Genomic DNA, 6049 nt, shown 5'->3' with positions numbered 1-6049 from the left:
TGTAGTTTTGTTTTTCTATTTTTATCTTCAACAACTAGATACCACCTCCTCGTTAGACTTAGTTTTCTTTGCATCTCCTCAAAAAGTAACAAGGCCACCTTCTCATGCATTTTCTACTTGGTTATTGTGCTCCCAATATACATAACAAGGGTGATTCCTTGAATTCGACAAATAACATAGAAAAGTCATACATTGACGCTCCTCTGTCTTCACTCCAACATAGTGCTAATCAATTAAGATCAATTGTAAGCATTTAGATGTTTGGACACATAACCATTGTCCTCCATTTTAAGGGCATTTAATGGATTAGTCACATATAGATGCATAGAGTCTTGGAATGACACCAAAATATATCATTCCTCTTCACTAATTGAGATGTCCTAAGTACTTTCTTAACTCTAAGCCTAAACATAGAAGTCCATTAAGATAGTCCACTAATTTAAAAAACTTCCCAAGTGAAATTTCTTCAACCAATTACTATCATACAAATTAGATTTCTATTCAATTAGCAAAAAAATCAATTTATTGTAACATAAGAAGATCAATTTCAATGTCCAATCATTAACTTTACTAAGCTTTATAATAGTTCACTAACAATTAGCAAGATTTATCCTTCAAGAATACTATGAAAGATTATCTAATATCCAAATAGATGCCTATAGTTTTGTTAGTTCTTGCTGACATATAGGATACTATAACATCCACTAGATGCATTTTTTTAGCTTTTAATAAGCCAATCAAATTTCAGAATTTTTATGCATTCCTATTTAATTATAATGTTTTTTCATATAAACTTTTTATAAAAATCTATTTGTATAAGTTGGTATGGTGAGCAATCATTGTTCAAATTTTAAAAACTTTTCATTGGTCAGGAAATGAAATATATTTTTTGAACTTTATTGTACCCACATATAGCACAGTGCACTATGGGGGTGCATTATGGGGACATGTATTATTGTCAAATTTGAAAGCATTGAAAAATATATGTACTAAAGCTTTGTTTCTTCCATTGATGTGACTTCATAAAGAGATATTTGCCACTTTGTATGGTTGGTGTTAAAATTTAATGTAGCCTTCTACAAAAATATATCCCCATTGAATGTGTGCCAACAACTGGAGTTGGAATTACAAAAACTCCATAATCTCGAACATTCATGTATTGCATTCAGCCTTCAACTGTTAGCATGTGTTTTTTATTTAGAGAAGAGGGGTTATAATTTTTCCAACAAAAAACAAATCTTAATTCCCTTATGAACAAAAACATGATATAAAAATCACATTTGTCTAATGTTCTTGCAAGGATACACTAAATCTTGCTTACCCACCGTAATGTTGCAACGGTAAGGCTTTCAAAATGGCCAAAGTGTTTGAAAGTTTGTTGAGAAGATGACATGTCACTGAAAAATCACAATTAATAGAAATATAGAGAGATTGAAAATTCCAATCATCTAACATAATGACATCTACGACAATCTTTTAGGATCGCCTTTCTATAATCTTGAGATTAGGCCTCTCCTAAATTTGACCATGGCCCTATTTTTCTACAAGAAACATTTTCAGCTAGTTAGTTTTCCTTTAGCACTATCTCAATTTGTTGCTCTCTTTGAATTTGAATGCTTGCCATTTCCAAGATTGAAATTAATTTTTTATTAGATGATCTGTATCAAACATGGATCTGTTTCTGTAACCCTACATACCATTCATTTCCCTATAATATGTAAAAATTTCTAAATTTCCTATTGACAAACCCTATAGGTTTATCATTTGAGTTTTTCTCTAATAAATTGGCTCAAGATTATCAATCATGATAAATTTGATCGCATGAACATTATGCAATATTTTGAATTTGAAGAACTCAAAGTTAGGCTCTACATGGGACCACTCTTTGCAATGCCTGACATGAAATTGGGAATGATGCATCCCATTTCACAATCAATGTGGTATTCTTGTTGTTAAGTTTTCAAATCAGAATAATATAAATGCAATACAAAGGAAACCAAAAATGTATATCAAAATATGACATGATTATTTATTCTGGAGAAACTCCCTCTTACAACCACACACAAAGAGACAATCCTTTATTAAAAGGTGAAAAATGAATACAAAGCTTCACGATTTTCCTTTTGAAAATGGATGTTTGAATTATAATTAATAATTGAAATGCTATATGAAATTGCAAGTTTAAAATGACTGTTTCCTATTATTTCATTAATAATTAATAATAGTCATAGTCATTTGTGTAGAAGTCGTTCATCCTGGATTTTAGAGCTACGGTTGTGAGGGATTATTCCAAAATAATATTGTTTATACTATTACCAATTATTGTGAGAGAATAAAGGAAAATAAAAACATTGTTAGCATTACCAACGATTGTGAGGGAATTATATAGTTGTTGTGCCAATGACCATTGATACCACCATCTTCTTCCTCTTAATGATCACTTTTATAGTTGGGATTATCCTACAAAGGGGCTATATGTCTTTTCCCTTTGTTTTTTGGGGCTTGCCCTCCTAATTGGATTGCTCAATAGTTATCAAAAAATAGAGAGGCATGGAAAAAATAGACACCAACATGTTTTACTGTCATCTTATATCATAGTCATTGAATTGATTTGTAATCACTGCAGATGTTTTCAAAATTTTAGGCCATTTCTTAGTTAGTCTATTGAATCGAACACTTGTAACATTCACAATCATTTGTTAACATTAATTTTCTCATCTTCATTTAAGTCTATCAATTTTTTTAAAATTTAAAAGAAGGATTTTTAGGTGAACTACCTCTATATACAAATTTATAATTTTGTACCTTCCACTCCTTTAGTATGTTTATTGCAAGTGTAGAATATCAAAGTCATCATCTAATTAATAGTTATAGAACAAAGTGACATTGTCATATATCATTTAAAATAGTATTATCTAATTTTTATTTAAAAAAAAAAACAATATGATATATTGATTCCCTTGCTCATTTTTTTTTCTTAAAATAATTTAAGATATAAAGAATTACATTACCTCATTTTCAAAAATACATTATTATAAAATCAAATAATTTATCTTTGCTAAAACTTATTGGATATTTGATCCTAAAATAAAAATATTATTTCTTTTACAAGGTAAGATTATTGCTTGAGGACTTTTTTTTTTTGGTCGGTTGCTTGAGGACATTTTTCAATATTGTACTCAATGATTACATTACATAGACACTTAACACTTTAAGTAGATAGCTTTCTACGTAAATTCTATGTCGATGGGATCTAGATTCTTTGCATCCTTGTTTTTAAGGGAACAAGGAAACATCATTTTACAATAGAGCACATCTAGTTACTCCCATACACATTACTAATAGCAAACAATAATTAGAAGTTTTATCCTCCAAGTTTGCACTATAAAATTATTCAATTTATTAAAAAGAAAATCTACTTCTCCACTTACAAAGGAATAAGAAAGCGTCATTCCACACCATGGTGCTCTTGGGGATCTCTTAAGAATTTCTCAAATTAATCCTCAAAGCATAACATACAATACTCTAGAATGTTCAATTAAAATTCAACCCTCTAATTGATTCAAGTGCTCATACTCAACTCCTACCTATTGGGCTTTAGGAGACTAAAGTCGTTGAGTTCCTTTACATAGTCTTCAATGGCCTAAGTTCAAGATTCGTTTACATGTGATAGCTTTATCTAATCTAACTTTACAACAAGCAAGACGATTTTGTAAAAAAATCTTTGGGTTTCTTTGGGTTTTTCATCTAAGCTACAACTACACGTTTCCTTAAGCACATGATGGTTTGAAGTTTATATATAAGTTTGCACAAAACCAGGTAAACCAACAAAACAAGGCTAGCTGATCAATAATTTTTCTCATGCTAAGCCCCACACCACAAAGGACCTTAAGGTATGAAAAATCCCCTATTTTACAGAAGAAAATAAAATTTCTCTTAAATTTGTTAAAACATAATCACTCACACCTCATATTAAAGTCATTTCATATGCCACAAGTGCCTTGGAGACAGTTTTCCCTTTCTTCTTTAAGTGAAGACAAAAATGTCCACGAGTTTACGCATTCAAACATGCAGACAAGAGAGGGGGAAAACAGTCTATACTGTCTTAAAAGACTAACATAGGTCAACAATGCTTTTAAAGAAAAATAGCAATGCTCTTAAAGTAAGCAATAGCTCATCTTAGCTAGAAACAACACCAAGATTAGAATTGGTTCCTCCTTTCAGCATCCACATAGTTTATCTGCTAATAATTGAAACACTGGCACAAAATTAGATTGATTCTCTAACTTTGCTAACCCCCTTCGTTAGTCTTATTTCCTTATATATGTTTTTCTTCTCTCCTTGGAGAATTGATGATCGTTCACTACACAAGCAACACCAACTATTTCCCTTTCCTTGTCAATTTTAACCCTCTAATTAATTGTTCTAAACATCCCATTGGCCTCGCATTTTTTCCTACCACTCGTCTAATTCAACTTTAAGGAAGGATATATCTTTAAATTCTCCCAAAAGATTGTTTTATCGAAAACAAGAGACCGCCTTTTCTCCATCATTGATTCTTCAATAGACATCTAACTCCAATTTTTTCCTCCTTAATTCCTTTGAGGCTTCTCAAACTCTAAGTTCTATGTCATTGTCTTTTCTAAGGATGCTCATAAAAATTCTTGAGGTTCAAGTTATATGCTTTCATTCACTTCACTATTGTCTTCTTGTCAGAGCTTTACCTTCTACAATTATAGTTTCTTGAGGATTGATTTCAAGATCTAGGTTTGTATATCAATGATCATTGTCTTGAAGTTCACACCATCATCAAGGAGTCTTGCTTCTACAATATTTGTGAAGTATCCATCTTGTTCACTTTCTTCCTAGCACATAGGCCACCTCCATTGACTCATAAACTTGTCATATGCACATCAACCAAACAACATCCCGACATCTTCTATAAAATAATTAAACATTAGAATTGTCATAAGAGTTAGATACCATCACAATAAATCCATCATTTCAGTATCTCCATAAACCATATTACATCTTAATCCACAAATCATAATTTATTAAAAGGTTTATACTGGACCACATTAATCATCACAACTAGCATTTACAAAAGTTACGATCTAGCATATATCCCTGTTATAGATCAGTTAACTTTAGCATCTAGTGAATGAATTACAACAATCAAAATAGAGTCTAGCAACAAAGGTGTCATCTACAGATGCTCTAAACAATAGAAAGTGGTCTTCCTAATGAAGCATTACAAAGGAAATCTTTATGTTCATGTTGTAGCTTCAGTCAGATTGAATTGATCTAAAGTTAATCCCCAAAGGTTATTGGTTAAATATTAATGCATTTGATTAATCATCCATTATATATATATATATATATATATATATATATATATATATATATATATATATATATATATATATATATATATATATATATATATATAAACTTACCATAACCAATATTGATTAACATAGAGACACGTCTCTTCTACTCCTATATATATGCTTTTGGATCTGCACTTCGAACACACATAAATAATTGTAGTGTTACTGCATTTGCAACAATCCTATACCTTTACATGGTATCAGAACCATGATTCTTGCCAAATTGCAAATGTTGTAGTCCAACAAAAGAATCTGAAAAGGAAACTAGGGGTAGGCATTATAGGTGGCTTAGAGCTCCCTATCCATGGAGTGCAAAGGTGTGTGCCTATGCATATGAGGAACCAACAAACACACCAAACAATGTCATAGAAAAGCAAGTAAGGAGACATAATAGGGAAGAAGAAGATAGAAGTGAGAAGGCAACAAACCTTATCATCAAAGAGCTAAGAGATTATGGCGAACACGAATATACAAAAGAATTAATAAAGACCTTCTTAGAGACCAACTAGATTGGAATTGAGCATTCTTGTAGACACAAAGAATTGGAAAATGGATAAAAGGCAACAAGGGCAGACACGTAAGGGTGATGTTGAAAAATCTAGAAGGTAAAAACAAAATCCTAAGTAGAAAGAGGTTTCTCAAAGGCACACATATTTACT

The sequence above is a fragment of the Cupressus sempervirens genome, chromosome 3, assembly GCF_028749045.1.
Source record: "Cupressus sempervirens isolate cs-2001-9-10 chromosome 3, ASM2874904v1, whole genome shotgun sequence".
NCBI classification, from domain to species: Eukaryota; Viridiplantae; Streptophyta; class Pinopsida; order Cupressales; family Cupressaceae; genus Cupressus; species Cupressus sempervirens.
This window is presented reverse-complemented; position numbering follows the sequence as displayed.